This window comes from Panthera tigris, chromosome B3, assembly GCF_018350195.1.
Source record: "Panthera tigris isolate Pti1 chromosome B3, P.tigris_Pti1_mat1.1, whole genome shotgun sequence".
NCBI lineage: Eukaryota > Metazoa > Chordata > Mammalia > Carnivora > Felidae > Panthera > Panthera tigris.
The window spans coordinates 7,661,267-7,677,717 of NC_056665.1; the positions used below are offsets into that span (position 1 = coordinate 7,661,267).

At 46.2% G+C, this 16,451-nt stretch overlaps 1 protein-coding gene and 1 long non-coding RNA gene across 3 annotated transcripts in view; one reads left to right on the plus strand and one right to left on the minus strand.

The window, feature by feature from the left end:
• NTRK3 (neurotrophic receptor tyrosine kinase 3) overlaps nucleotides 1-16,451 on the plus strand; it is a 538,866-nt gene that overhangs the window by 367,450 nt on the left and 154,965 nt on the right. The gene's annotated exons all lie outside the window — the stretch shown is intronic.
• LOC122239374 lies at nucleotides 440-5,449 on the minus strand. Its single transcript, XR_006218384.1, has 3 exons — nucleotides 5,138-5,449; nucleotides 3,103-3,151; nucleotides 440-545 (listed from the first exon to the last, which is right to left on the minus strand). It is a non-coding gene; the product is annotated as an uncharacterized LOC122239374 (long non-coding RNA).

A 16,451-nucleotide genomic window follows, 5' to 3' on the forward strand; every position in this document is an offset into this window, starting at 1 on the left:
AGCCTAGATTTGAATTTAGAGGGGCTCTCACCACAGTCCTTGTCCTTAACCAAGATACCTAACGGCCTTAGTGTATGTTAAGAGTCAGACCCCTAGTTGGTTTGTGCTTGTCAAACTCAGGGTGAATTTCAGGCACCTGCGGTTACAGGTTTTAAGGACTGTTCCTGAAAAGCACCCTTTACGAGGATCTTGTGTATCAGTCCCAGGAAGCTGCTCAAGCCCCCACCCCCCCACACACACAGTGCTTCCACTGTTGACTGGATCTGAGGTCTCCTGGTCATCTACCTTGTGGAACATCCACGTACTACCTGTGGGCTAGGCCATTTGCATCCATGGGATCCTAGCCCTCAAGACCACCCTACATGTAAATTAGCTTCCATCACTCTCCGTCCGCCTTATGCTGCTGCATCGCTCTTTATGGCTCTCGTTACCATTTGACATGTGTTTATTGGTTTACTTATCTACATACCGTCTGTTGACTCCCCCTGGAATGTTCACTCCACAAGACTAGGGCTTTGTGCTGTACACAGTTGTATTTCTCGTCCCTGGAACAGTACCGGGCACATAGTAGACTCTTAATAAATGTCAGATGTGGTGAATGGGCTTATTACTGAGTTTTACTGATGAGGAAAGCAGAGCTCAGAGAACAAAGTCATGCAGCTAATGAGGCCCCCACAGTTGTCACCTGATACCCTTGAGCCCCAAAGTAGCTTTAATTTCCAGCTCCTTATCGGTCAAATACCTGGAGTATGACAGGCCAGTGCTTCTGCTGCTGTGACACCTTGGCTGTCTTGTGTGCTGGCAACTTTTGGCACATACGTCCCCCTCCTTGCAGCCCCCCCCACCCTAGCCCCATTACTCAAAGGCTTTTCACTTTCCCATCTCATTCTTCATTGATTTATTAGCATAAGCCATTTTTAGCTCACTATTATAATGTATTAATTCCTCGTGATTACAATCAGCATTAATTACGCTTAACCTTACAGTATCATACAGTGCCTGGCTGGAGGGGGGACTTCTGCCAGCAGGAGTCCGGATGCCCCTTCAAAAGACGCCCGTGGGCATTAACATGCTGAGTTGCAGCAGTGTGGTGTGCCTGCCCAAAGACTAGGGAAGGGGCTTTTAAGTCCCACAGATGTGCGTTCACATTGACGTTTCCACTTTCTAGGTGTGTGTGCCCGCCCCCCTGAACCACGGTCCTGATTTTCACCGTGTCACTGGGGGATACAACACAGCACCCCTACTTATTCCTCCCTCGGCCACATGATGTGGGGTGAGGGATCCCCGCATCAAGTGCTTCCTGTCCTGTTCTTTCAGATGAACACCTAGAAATACTTACTATATCACTTCCTCTGCACCTTCCCCTTCATGTATGGAAGCTAGGGAACTATGTGCATCCATCCGGCAGTCTGTAACACTGCCCTTTAACATTTATTGAGTCCCGGCTAAATTCGCGATTAGCTGAAAAATCAGGTGAAAGTTCATGGAAGCCAAAAAGAGTTATTAGCCAGTCTGTCAGTGGAGGCCCTCTTTTCTACCTCCAACAAGGCTCATGTCTTATTTGCACCATTAAGTACTCTTTCTTCGATCAGACACGAGAAGCATTGGTTAACTGTAATTCCCTAGCATGGAATGGGAGACTTTCAGACATGCAAACACTGCCGTTAGTGGGTCGTATTAAAATAAGAGGCTCTTAAAAAAAAAAAAAAAAGAAAAAAAAGAAAAAAAAAATAAGAGGCTCTTGGGGCACCCAGGTGGCTCAGTCAGTTGTGCATTTGACTCCTGATTTTCTCTCAGGTCGTGATCTCTCATTGCATAGGTTCAAGCCCTGTGTCAGGCTCCATGCTGGCAGCACAGAGCCTGCCTGGGATTCTCTCTTTCTCTCTCTCTGCCCCTCCCCTGCTTGCTCACACACACATGCGCATGCTCTCTCTTTCTCTCTCAAAATAAAAAGCTGTCGTATCAATAATTGGCACAGGGCTTAAAAGTGTGAACAACAAAGTTTTTGAGGTAACTCCCTGCCGCTTATTTTTGTTTTTACTTTATTAGTATTATTATTAACATTTACGGAGCACTATGCCACGTGGTTGACATAAATACTTGCTTTAACCCTAACAACAGCCTGATGAGGCAGTGACTGGTGAGCCCAACTTTATTGATGAGGAAACAAATTCTTAGGGGGGTAAAGTGACCTGACTGATTTCATAGTAGTTAACAGAGAGCGGGAATATGCTTGGGACGTGGACGTTCTCGTCATCATCGTGAGCGCCGTTGTCTTTTCTCAGTCAAGAGGAATAACGAGATGGTGTCAGAAACAGCTCCCCCCCTCCTTTTTTAAAGCCTTATTCTTGGCTTGCAGAGAGTGAGGCTCGGTAGAAAGGAGCAATAGCAGTGACAGGGAACCCTTGATCTTCAGATGGGCTGCAAGACTTTAGAGGAGGAAGTGACGAGGTGGGCAGGATGGGGAGGAAGGAGAGGGAGAGGCTAGTACAAGCAAGCGTTTGAGGTGGCGATGCAGTTGAGCTGGCTCCCAGTTCTCAAGTGCAGAATTTGACGGTCAAGGCTAGGGCACAGGTATGACAGGGATCGAAATGTACATTGTGCACTTGGGGAGTAACCTAAAAAGTCTTTTTACTCAACTGATGGTAGGAATGGCGGTTGGTAGATCATTAAGTAATGATGGGCTTTGAGCATCAAGATTACATTGTATGGGGCACCTGGGTGGCTTAGTCAGTTAAGTGGCTGACTTCGGCTCCGGTCATGATCTCGCGGTCTATGAGTTCAAGCCCCACGTCAGGCTCTGTGCTGACAGCCCAGAGCCTGGAGCCTGCTTTGGATTCTGTGTCTCCCTCTCTCTCTGCCACTCCCCCATTCATGCTCTGTCTCTCTTGCTCTCAAAAATAAACATAGAAAATATTTTTAAAAAGATTAAATTGTACATGTTTGTAAATCAGGGCATACCTAAATAAAATTAGCGAGTGAATTTGAAGGAAACGCTGCCTACAGACCCAAGGTAAATGTCAAATATGCTCTCTTACTCTTCATATGGCTTTTTTAAGTTTTCTTAAAATGATAGATGGTGGCAGGTGTATGCGTACTGACCTTGGCAGGAGATGATCTTGGATTTGAATTCCAGCTTCACCATCTATAGCTGAAGGAGTATGGACAGGTTAATAAAATAGTTCTGAGTCTCTGTTTCTTTGTCCTTAAGATGGAGACATCATTGCAAGGTTGTAAGGGTTAAGTGACGCAATACCTATAAGTCGGGACAGTTCTTCGCCATAGTAGATACTCATCCAACAGTAGTTTGATTAACAAGAGACTACGTAGGGAAAGCACAGTCCAGGGCATGGGATATAGAGGATTCTCCATAAATAACCTCTAGTTCGTGTGTGTGTGTGTGTGTGTGTGTGTGTGTGTGTGTGTGCGTGTGCATACATAACGTACATAATATCTATGGGTCACTCAGTCCACCTAGCAGAAACTTGAAAAAGACACGTGCCGTATCTGAAATTGAAAACATTCCACATATAGACCCTCTGTGAACCCAGGTCAAGATGGGAATGATACCTGGGCTTATTAGAAGTAACCATTTAAAAAGTAAATGCCACTGGCTAGCTTAAGGATTCCACTGTGGTGACTTGGAAGAGCATCTTGTTTGGGACTCGTGAGTTCCTGCTCTGACAGGTGTTTTCCGGGCATGGGCTGCAGCAACACATCCCTTCAAATTCATGCCAACAGGAAGGAAGGACAGTGAACAAAGACCCTGATATTAATGCTTCCTTTAGTTCTCCTTGGAAGTTCTCTTGTTTACATTTATCATGTTTAACTGCAGTTGAAAAAAGAATTCGGCATTCAATTGACATCACGGAGACTTCCTGCCTTCAACAAAGATAACACATTAAACTTCCCCAGTAGATAGGTTTCCGAATCGTTGAGTGTAAAGTACATCACGTTTGGGTCCGTGAGCATGAGGAGAACAATACCACGTGTGTGCCTAACAAAAGTTCTTTACTATCTTAACACTTCCCTAGAATCTTCTTCACCAGTCCCAGAGATGCTTCATCATTAATTCTGAACCATCTTTGATTAGCAGAGGCCTCTGACACTTCCAGTTTCTCTGCCGCAACTTCTCCTTCAGTTGGTTAATGCCCTTAAAATACCCACATCTGTACTACTGTGCCTTTAAAGGGCCTGCTATTTAAAGGCACCTTGGGAGGAATCCCCTGATTCACACATTTGCATATTAGGCCAACGTTCTGAGTGTGTTTGGGAAGTCAGCAGTTCCAGATAATATTGACAACCACCTCTTGGCCAGGATTGACATTATCCAGCCAAGGCTTCCTGTATACTGATCTTTTCCGTCCATCATTTTGCTTTGCCTAACTGCCGAGGTTAGCGACAGGATCGGCTGATTAACACTGGTGTTCGCCAACCCCACAAACACACGCATATTCTGAAACGGACGCTTGAAAAGAGGATGAATTTAAAATTCCATTATGAAACACTGTGGGGTTTTTAATAGAATGCTAACAAACAATATTGTTAGGCAATTAAAAAATAATAAAGCAACCTGCTTAAATAGCTGTAACCTCACAGGCTTGTAATTACACTGGCTGCCCTGGGAACGGACACTCAAGAGAACCAGGGGAAGTAAGCTGTTAACCGAGAGGATTTAAAATAGTCTAGGCTTACTACTGAGGTAGTGTGAGCATAACATCCTTGCATGTACTCACTTAGCAGGAGTCAGACTTGGCTTTTTTCTCTTCAGTCCCATCAGCATATCCACTGCATCCTTAGCTCCAGGGCTATTTCTGTGTATCTTCTGTCAAGCGCAGAAAAAAAAAAAAAAAAAAAAAAAAAAAACCAACCAAACAAAAGCAATTTCTGCCTACCTTGCCAGGTCTGAAAAAAAATCCTCTGATCCCTCTGTTGCCCTTGGGGCTGTTGGCATTTCATTTCCTCATCGTGCCACAGCGTAGCACGAGGTTACGGTTGACCTTATGTGAGACCGTGAAGCCCCAAAGAAATAACGTGACCGCTTCCTGATCGCACGCAGTTGTATTCACAGCAATGCCGGGGGTAAGAACCTGGATTGGAATTCAGGACCCTAGTGGCACCCATCTGTTGTTCTTACCTTCCATGACAAATCCGCTTCCCTGTTAGGACGGTTTGACTTTTTACAAGATCTTGATTTCCATTTTAATAATCCTAAGCCTTCCCTCGACTCTGCAAAGGAATTAAATTTAAATACGTAGCTTACATTTTATCTTGACATTTTCTTTAGAAGGCAGGAAAGAAAAAGGAAAACGGGGGCCAGATATTTAGTCTTCCTATCACGAGAGCAAGAGCCTCGCTTTCGCTGGAGCCCTTTGTTCGGATTCTCTCGGGAGGAGTGTAGGGCCAGAGGCTGCTTTGCAGGCCTCCAGGCTCTCTGGTTACCCCTGGAGACACCAGGAAAACTCTGCATCCAGTATTCCAAATCTCTGTGGGAAAGGTACTAGTGTCAGCATTAAGTGATATGGCTTAAAGATAGTCTTGTCAGTCTAATTGATCTTGAGTCATTGCCTTTCCTGTCAGAGCTGTCTGTCTCCTTACCCATAATCCTCATCACTTTGATAGCCTGTCAGGAATATGGGACTTGGCCCAGCCTTGCCTTCATCCAATAACATTATGAAATTGATACTGACACTTCCATTGGCACTAATTTCTCTAAGAGATTGGAGCCAGAGGACAAGTGGTTTAGCTTCATGGCCGTTAAGCTTTCCAAGTAGATCAGGATGGCCCGAGATTGATTGACCTGTACCCTGAGGAAAGGGGGTTGGGGGAGAAGGGAGGAGAGGGAGAAGAGGGAAGGGAAAATCATTGGCTGCATCATCATCATCAAGTGGTATTTATTGACCGCCCAAGAAGGACAATGTCTTCTATGGATATTTAGAAGATACATGCCAGCCCCTCCAAAGATTGCTTCATGGGGAATTTAGAAAATTATGGAAGCATGTTGGCTACACTGCCTACTTCTGGTATTGCCCCTTGGTGTCTAGAGTCCAAAACAGCAATTGATTCTACCCATGACTCTCTTTTCTCCACCCTCCACTTCCACACCCAGGAGGCCTAAGTTATTTTCTATTAGGGTGCCTGTCATTTTTCATCCAAAGCAATCCTGGGGCAACAGGTATAAACAAGAACTACTCTAGGAAAATGATGTTTGGTCACCCTCCTTTTAATAATTTCAAAAGAAGCATATGTAAACTGAACGAAGAGATACTTTGACAAGTTTTACTTCCTTACCGGAATCTCCTTTAGGTTAATGGATTCATGAGGAAACCAGGTTTTGAAGAGGGGGTTCCATGAAAATGAGAAGTTCTTATGAATTGGTAGGTTTAATAACGTTACCTGCTCTGGAAATCAGTATGAGAATAATACCTTAAAAGTGATTGCAGGAAGTCGCAAAGTTGGAGAAGAATACGCATTTTTAGATTAGGTGGTTACGTCTTAGGATTTTTTTCCTTTGTGTCAGTCTAGCTCATATGTCCATCTTTAGAAAAATAAACAACTCCCTCACTACTACTAGAATCTCCCTTATCTCCATCCACCTTACTACCTCTTTGTGGGGTATTTGGTTTGGGGGTTTAATATCCTCAATGTATTATACTTAAGTATATTATATATATAACCCATGGAGTAATTTCGTGAGATGGAGAAGGGGCGAAACTGTAAAGAAATGCAGACCGTTAAGTATTCTTACACACCTGTCCGATGAGCAATAAACTGGTGTTACTGTGTGTGTGAGTTCACGTGTGTTCTTGCTTAGGAGCGCGTCTGTGTGAGCACGCGTGGCATTTGCAGCACGTTTGTGACGGTCTGTTGGGGAGCGTGCCTGTGACATCATTGCCTTGCTGCCTGTGACTCAAGGGGCTTCTTAGAGACTTGCTAAGTGCTGGCCTGGCCAGGGGAGCCTCTGCCCCAGGATGGGGGCAGGTATGCAAACAGGAACAGGTACTACAGTATATAAAGCGTGCCGTACAAGGGAAGAGATCACAGAGCTGATACGATATTATTTGGATTGATTCTGGTATTGTATTTATGCTTTCACGTGCCGGAAATCAGTCGACCCTCCGCCCCCTTCTCCGTTCCTGCTGTAGCACTGTTCGAATGAAATGCTTGTGTCACCTTTACAGCTTGTCTGTGAAAGGGGTGAGTGAGCCAAGGGATTAATAGGGGTTGCCGAGGCTCTTGCCCAACCGCTGCCCAGGTGTGTGGGGAGCAGAGGCAATGGCCAAGGTTCAAGGTACCTTAGAGGTGACAGCCACCAAGTAAGCAGAGATAATGTCTGTGTTTGCTGGGATGAAAGGTGATGGACCTCTAGGCTAGAGTGTTTGCTGGGTGGGGGTCCTTCTGAGGCTGACTTCCTCTCTGTCTCCTGCCCTGGCTCAGTGTCTCTCCCTTGTGCTGTCATACTGCTCTGGGCACACCTGTAACGTAATCCTCGCCACATCCTCTCTTGGTTTATCGCATGTCCCACCTGTAGACCTGCGGGCCTCTTCACGACCGGGGATGTGTCTTCTCTCCCTCCCTAGTCTCTAGCTCACAGCCCAGCACGCGAGACAGTATTTGATGAGCGTGCGGGTGAGAAGGCCGATTTGAAAGGTGTGGCATGAACCAGGAACTAAAATATGAGGGTCACTTTTTGAGGGTTGTGGAGTGGGCTTAGTGCTGCAGTTCCTGGGAAGGTGCCCTCGGAAGGTTAAATGCCTGTAGAGTGCATTCCTCGTTCACTCCAGCTAGTTTTCTCACCATCCCTTATGCCTGCCACTGCCTGGGGCTAAGGTGGGAGACCTGTGTTGAATTGTGTCCTGCAGAAAGATACGCTGATGTCTTGACACCTGATACTTGTGCAGTGACCTCATTTGGAAATAGTCTTTGCAGGTGTGGTCATGATGTACATTTATTTTTTTTATTTATTTTTTGGGGGGGAATAAAATGGCAGAATTTATTGGTGTTTACTGTACACACCTTCCAAAATACAAGGCTAGGTGTACACAGGCAGGCATTGCAGCACTGTTTAAGAAGCAAAAATATTCTGAATATTCATCAAGGGGAAAGTGGGTAAATTACATTTATAGGTCATGATGTACATTTAGATGTGATACTGGAGTAGAGTGGCCCTTAATCCAAGTTGACTAATGGCCTCAATAAAAATGGAAGAGACAGACACACACACACACACACACACACACACACACGCACGCACGCACACACATCAAGGGCACGTGACCAGGGAGAGTGACACATCTATACACCAAGGAATGCTCAGGGGCTGCTGACCCCCAACAGAAGCTCAGAACAGGCAAGGAAGCATTCTGCTTGGAATCTCAGAGGGAGCATGGCCATGCTGACACTTGGATCTCGGACTTCTCACCTCCAGAACTGTCGGAGATTACATTTCCATTGTTTCAAGCCACTGAGCTTGTGGTATTTTGGTACAGCAGTGAAAGGAACCTAATATGCTTTGGGAGGCAGTGCCTACCGGTATCTGGGACAGCTCTCAGACAATGCATTATTTGAAGTTTGAGAGAGAGAGAGAGAGAGAGAGAGAGAGAGAGAGAGAAAGGAGCAGAGAGAGAGGGAGGGAGAGAATCCCAAGCAGGTATTTATTTTGAGAGAGAGAGAGACAGTGTGGAAGGAGCAGAGAGAGAGGGAGGGAGAGAGAATCCCAAGCAGGCTCTGCACTGTTAGCACAGAGCCCGATGTGGGTTCAGACTCATGAGCAGTGAGATCTTGACCTGAGCCTGAATCACGAGTTGGATGCTCAACCAACTGAGCCACCCAAGCACCATCGCAATGTATGTTTTCTTTTTTTCTTTTTTTTTTTTTTAATTTTTTTTAATGCTTATTTATTTTTGAGACAGAGAGAGACAGAGCATGAATGGGGGAGGGTCAGAGAGAGGGAGACACAGAATCTGAAACAGACTCCAGGCTCTGAGCTGTCAGCACAGAGCCCGACGCGGGGCTCGAACTCACGGACCGCGAGATCGTGACCTGAGCCGAAGTCGGCTGCTTAACCGACTGAGCCACCCAGGCGCCCCCGCAATGTATGTTTTCTAATTGCCTGCTGTATTAAAGGCATTTTACTAGGGTCTCAGAAGAATTCAAAGATCTACAGGATAGGATTCTTGACCATTAGGGTTTTATGATCTAGAGATTTCAGGAGCTAAGGAGCTTGAATTTGGGATGAATGAGGAGATCAGTGTTGACCCCAGGACAGTCTGACTAGACAAGTTCAAATGTAGGGGTCAAATATAGATAGAATTTTCTCACAGTTTTTCAAGGACATGGTGTTTCTCGTGAACATTATAACACAAGCTAATGGCATAACTAATTTCCAAAGGGAAATGTCATAGGACCACTCTGTGACTTATCTATGTTGGTACCCTTGCCATGGATGCCAGGTGGAGGGTTGCTGTTACAGGGCTCTGAGACCTGGACATACAGTCCTTTTGGAGACAACACTTGCCTTGACAGAGAGCTGGGCCTGGGTGATGTTCAACCAAGGTGGGCAGGGGCCAACCCCCGGTCGAGTGAACAGTGGGTGAGAGACCACAGAAAGGCCAGGAAGCCCACCCACAACAGCCCATCACCTCTACAAGGACAGGGCCTATTGTGAGACAGTGCAGGGTGTGGGACCCTCAGCAGATGATGTTGAGGGTCTGAACTCTGTGGATACCACCAGAGAACCCTGGTTTCTCACCTTGAGACTGCAGAGAAAACTGGGCATGTCTTGACGGGCCCTGGTGTCCCTTCCAAGGACGATCACAAGAATCTGCCTTCTGTGGGACAGTTTTTGCTGGACATTGATGGGGCTGACTTTGGGCCTTGCACTTCCTTTTCTGAGGCACACTTTCCCTTTGTCTGGGTTTATCATGTGTGGTAGCCCTGTCGTTTAGAAGTCACTCCTTGTCACTTTGAAATCATAGGTAAGGGATTCAGAGCCAAACTTCTGAAATCCCCAAACAACTTCCACAGAGATCCATTTGGTGGGGAGTCCCCACAGCTCCCAGAAATGCCATTTTGGGTCTTACTCCCAGATGGAGAACCACGCTTTACTTTTCTAGAGGAAGTAAGTTTGATGTGAACTCAAAAGAGCACTGGAGTAGGAGTCAGAGGAGCTGGAGTCAGAGTTCTCCCCTGACTCTGTGGTTGGTCAGTTTAACAACTCTGTGTCTCCATTTCTTCATCTGTGCAATAGGGGGTGTTGAGTATCTCAGGGAGTTGCTGTGGTGATTAAGTGAGTTCATGGAGAGGAAATCGCCTTGTGAGTGATAATGAGTCCTACAGAAATGAGGGGCTTCCATTGATATTAGATTATGGGTTTTAATGCACAAAATCATGGGACCCTCCTGTCTTTTTTTTGTTGTTGAGGTACAATTGACACATAACACTGTATTAATTTCTGGTGTGGAGCGTAATGATCGGATATCTGTATACACTGTGAAATGATCACCACAGTAAGCCTAGCTAACATCTGTCATGGGTCCCCCATTCTAAAAGGTTCTGTGATCTCATTCCTCTCCCTATTTGAGGCATCTAGGAGACCTTGTATCTTCCCAGTGAACATTTTCTAATAAGGAGAGAAATATCTTTTTAGTCTGTCATAAGGTAATGGGCTCTTTGTCAAGCCCAGGGGGAGCTGGGTACGAACACAGGATTCCCAAGCCTTGGGGTTGAATTTACAAGCTCAGAATGGCCTGGAAGAATCGTTCGACTTCCATCCATAAATTTGACCTCATTTCAGTGTCTGAGATGTAGGGGTCTTGTTGTTCTGAAGTGTTTTCATTGTGGACCTCACCAATTTGAGGCCATGTCAATTACGCACCGTGAGGATATAGGGGAGTGATGAACAGTTTGGGCTCTGGAGTCTTACTGGTCCATTTAGAATCACGATGCTGTCACTCACTAGCTGTGTGTCTTGGGCAGACCCCTTGACTGCTCAGGCTCTGCTTGCAGGACCCACCTTATGCAGCCACCGTGAGCACTGAATGAGATCATATGACACGAAGCCCAGGACAGTGCCTGGTGGTCAGTCAGTGCTCATCAAGCATTAGCTATTCTGGAGAAAGAAGCCCGGTGTTCCGCAGGTGACAAGATGCTGTGGCATTTCTCCACATGTACTCAGAAGCATTATGAGGAGGGTTTCCTTCAGGCATACCCTGGGTGAGCTGTTGCCTGCAAAGGAGTGTGTGAGGCCCGTGCAGCTGTTGAGAGGCCCTCCGGGAAGCCCCCCATCAGCCAGCACCTGCAGGGCCTCTGTCTCTCCTGACCTTTCATCCACAGGGCAACCCTTGGGGTTTTAGGTACTGCATTTCCCACTCGTGAACGAGGTAAACTCAGAGGCATATGGGCTTTAGCTCATACAAATTTGGCCCGTCACTCTCTTGGTCATGGTGTTGAACTAAGATGTTGCAGATTACGCAAAATAGTTCCCTTAGTGGAAAAAGTGATGTGAGTGTGGGAAGGGTGTGGAGACATCAGTGATCCCACATGCCAGCACCTGGTACAACATGCTCACAACGTACGATGTCTCCTTCCATTCGCCAAAAGTCCCCACGAGGCTGGGGGAAGAGCTCCGCATAATTCTTTGGGGGGAGGTGAGTGCCCCTATTTTGGGGTACACTGGCTAGTCCAAGTACAGTGGCTAAAGATGAATTGAGGAATGCTGAGACTTGAGCTGTAAGCTTTTTGTGGGGCCTTGGACCGAAGCACCAGCATTTTGTATTCCAGTTGTCTTACATATGCAACTGGGAGGTAATTATTCGCTTCCTGTTTATGCCTGGAATGTTCTGAAATGCTGTCTGTATAGTCTTTGGAGAAAGCTGATGATGTTTGCCTTCCCTCTAGGATGCATATTTCCTTGTTCTCGGGTCCCTTGCTGCCTGCCATTCTTCTGCCTGGATCTCCTACACAGGAGTTGTTCCTTCTAACCACAACGTGGTGCACAGGTTCCGGGTCTAAAGTTCTCTGGAAATGTCATAAGCTCCACTCCTAAATGAAGCCAGATTTCTTACAGACGGCTTCTCGATGGAATAAAGATTGGAAATGGGAGGGAGATTGTGCTTGATCCATTATCACTTGTCCCAATGTCAGAAAAACAATCCTAGAGGGTCAGGCAGCATGGTGCCACAAAATGAGCCCAAACTGTGAAGTCAGATAGATGTGGGTTTGTCTACCATTTATTAACTCTGTGACCTTGGACAAGGTCAAGCTCCTTGAGCTTCAGGTTCCTCAGTGGCATCCCTGGGATGACAGGATCTACCCCCAGGGTTGTGATGATTAACTGAGGTGAGGGAAGCCACTGTTCTTAGTTTCAGTCCTGCCTTCTCTTTCCTTAAATGTGTGCCCTTGGGCTGTTTGATCAGAAGCATCATTTTCAATCACCAATGAGAACCCCCAAGCTAGGGAAGCTAGGAGGCATGAACAGTACCTTTGGTTCCTATAAGAGGCTGGGAGGGAATTCAAGCCAGAGAATGGAGCTTATCTTTTGGGAAATGATTCAGGAAGGGGCACCAAGAAGTGAGGAGGGCATGGCTTCTTGGGCAGCCTAGAGGGCCTGTGAGCCCCTGAGGTCACGGGGGCTACGTCTGTCTGGAAGCTGGAGGAGACAGAGAGGGGAGGGAACACAGGAGCTGGCCCAGGAACAGACATTTGGTGACTTGTCTCCAGGTACGCTCTTGGGCACAGCCTGTGTTCACTTGGCCTCTGTCCCACATCTGCCAATAAAAATTAAAGAAATTGATTTTCTTTTGTTTGCCTCTGAGGACTAGGCTCTTTTTTATGAGACAGTAAATGGAATCCCTCTCTGAGCGTGGCTGGGTTTTTAATTGTGTTTGTTGTGCTCTCACTTTATTCCATTTTATGAGTTCCTGCTCCCAGATTTGTTGATGTGAAGCTCTCACTCACCAGGGACACATCAATATTTGATTTTTATCAGTAGGAAAAGGTTGAGGTTTTTAAAAAATCATTTTCTTAATTCAAAGGTTGGCTTGTTTGCTTCATTCTGACACATTGAAAACATGAGACCCATTCAGGGTTGTTTTCTTTTACTTCCCAAGTCAGATATGTGGTGGGGGAGTCTTCTTCCAACAGTGGAGGTCATGGTCTGGCTCCATGTGGAACCAGATTAGATTAGATTAGAGCTCAATTTTGGGACAGAGAGCTGGGAGGAGACATTTTAAAAGGAATTACATCGTTGAGGATGAAAGGAGCATCCTTTGCATGGGATACTTTTGTAAAGATTTGTTGAAGATGTTGTGAAGGAAAACATTCAAGTAACATTGTTAAATGTGGGGATGGTTTCATTTCTGTATTAGTCAGCATGAACTAGGTTATGCTGTGGTAACAAACAGCACCCCTGTCAATCTCAATGGTTTTGTGCGACAAAGCCGTATTTCTTACTTACACCACACATGTACCTGGTGTTGGCTGGAGCCTTCTGCTCTGTGTCTGCCTCACTCAGGGGCAGGAGTTGCCTGAGGCTCTGCCTCATGCTTCCACACTTGCCAAGGCAGGAAAAAGAGAAGGTGGCTGGTCACACACTGGATCTTAAAGCCTCCATGGGGAAATGATGCCTGTCACTTCTCACTTTTCATTAGCCAAAGAAAGCGATGGGGCATCACTTAACTTGAAGGGGTACAGAAAACTGCCTTCCTGCCAGCACCTAGAAATACTTGGTGAACAGCACTCATAACAATCACTGTTGTAAGAGGGTTTTCTGAATTGGTGAGATTGCCTCCACCTTGGAAGTAAGTACAAAGATAAATGAAGGAATGTAGAAATGGATCCTGGGCCTAGGATTTTATAGTTGGGCCATAAATTTGGCCTTGACTGCCCAAAGTTATTTTATATGAGTTTGTACTGCCTTGAAGATATTTGGTGATCTATTTTTCGATTCCTTGGTTCAGATGTCCCAGCTTCTTTATATGGCCTCATGTATTTATACCAAGGTCTGCTTGCAAAAAATATTTCATGTCAGCAGTACTATTGAGAACATGGGTAGTTGGGTGGGAAGAGGAAGAACTTTGGAGATGAACAAGCATAGATTCAGATACAGGCTCCATCATTTCCTACACAGGCAATTTTTGGAAAGTGAATTATTAAGCTTACTTGGGGATCCGTGTTCTAGTTGGTCAGATGGGAGTAACAGTATATTTTGAGGGTCAGATGAAAAGAGAATAATTGTCACAATTACATCCTTGGGACTCTGAGTCATTCCTTTGGAAATTGGAGGAGAACCACTTCTGCATATTGGCTGAGCAAATGCCATTGTGTTGAATTGGTGGCTGGAATTTCTTGGGGACAATCTTCTGAGAATTGTTAATGCTTTGCAAGTTAGGGAGTTGGTGGAACAGAAAGATTTTAGTGACAAAGGCAGGACATTGGTGAAGTGATTCCAAAGAAGTCTTCCCCCTGATGAAAGGGGAAGTGGGTGTTTATGTGTTAACACATTACCAGGGACACTGTTGCTTTTCCCTGGCTCATTTTGTGCAACGTCCCCCCATACCCTTTATCACTAAGGACCCTGACTCCTCAGAGGCTTCTGCAGGATGCCTTTTCCCTACAGACCTCATGGCAACTTGGCACCCCCCAGTTCCTCTGCGATGGGGCCTCCACTCACCTGGGTCAGAGTTCACTCTACCACAGTGAAATTCCATCTCATGTTTTCATCAGAGACCTTTGCTTTCTGGGGGAACCCAACCCCACATTGGAATCAACCACTTAATGAAAATCTGAGCTACTCCATTTTGGCCCCCTTATTTTTTTCCCATTGAAGGAGCAGAAAGTGAAAGAGAAAGACTCTGTAAGGACAGCTCGGACCATCCTGCTGGGCACGACACCTGCCTGGGCCATCAAGCTTTCTCTAATTATCCAGTGGTTCTATTATGGCATGGTTGGAAGCACAAAACCCACTATAGATCTAAAAGAAAAAGAAAGGAGGCACTAGTTTGGGGAAAAAATTATGTGATGGGAATGTCTGAGCAGACCTGTATTCCTTCCTGGCTCTCTCTCAAAAGCTGGAACTTAACAGCCTGCAAGCCTGTCTCTCTTCCTTTTTGTTAGTGCGGCATAACAAAATAATTGTGTACTGCATTAGGATTAGTGCAGCAGAGAGGCCTGTCACAGGTACTAGACTAGTGTGTGTGTGTGTGTGTGTGTGTGTGTGTGTGTGTGTGTGTGTGTTGGGAGACTTTGGAAGACAGCAAGCTTGACTCCTCCTCCTGACCTGCCGTAGTCTTTGGTGGCTTCTGGACAGATGAGATTCCCCCCCATTACTCGCTCTCCTTTATGTCTGCATACATTGTTCTCTGTGGTTATTAAGGTGAGAAGAAATGCTTTTTCCGCTCAGGGGCCCCAGGTCTGTGGGTTTTCCCCTGAGGCAAGTGATGTGAGAAGTGGCCAGAGCTGGTGAGAGAAATCAGTTCCTAGAATGAATGCAGGTGCCCCATCAGTGGATCTCAACCTGGGGCAGTTCTGTCATCCTGCGGGGTGTCAGGAAACATATTGTGTGTTGGGTGGGGAGACTGGCTTTCTTAACATTTATTTTTTTAAACACTTTTTTTTAATGTTTTCATTTATTTTTGAGAGAGTGTGTGAACAGAGAAGGGACAGAGAGAGAGAGAGAGAGAGAGAGAGAGAGAGAGAAAGAGAAACAGAATCTGAAAGAGGCTCCAGGCTCTTAACTGTCAGCATAGAGCCCAAAGCGGGGCTTGAACTCGGGAACTGCGAGATCATGACCTGAGCCAAAGTTGGGTGCTCAACCGACAGCCACCCAGGTGCCCCTAATTTTCCATTAGAGCAGTTTTAGGTTCATAGCAAGATTGGGTGGGAGGTACAGAGAGTTCCTGTGTCCCTCCCCTCCCCTTCCCCACCATGCATAGCCTCCCTCACTCCCAGTGCCCGGGTACATTTGTTACCACTGATGAATCTGATACTGCCTTTTAATGCCCAGGTCCACAGAGGCCACATGTCCAGCCGTATCCAGGGCAGCCCTGTCCCAAAGAAAGGACTTGCCTCACTCAGCACCGGCTGCAGCCGTGCTGGGCACTGTGCTGGACGCTGGTGCAGGTGGGCAGGAGCAAGCTACAGGGGTGTCCTCTTATGTTCTTTGAAGTGATGGGTCTCTGCACTCTTTATTGGCTTTTATTTTAAGGACTGTGGTTTATGGAGGAGCAGAGGTGAGTAAGAGGGCCTCAGGGACCGGACAGCGGTCTGACGGCACAGTGCTCTTTTTGATGTGGATGTAGCAGAATACAAGCGTTCAGCAGCTCTGGGACACGGAGCTTGTGATGAATTACCCGTAATCTATCTTCCTGAGTCTAATGAGGTGATTCACTCTTGTCCCCATTCTCAAGGATCAAGAGGAACCTCTTTAAAAAGGGTCTCAGGGACCTGCAATT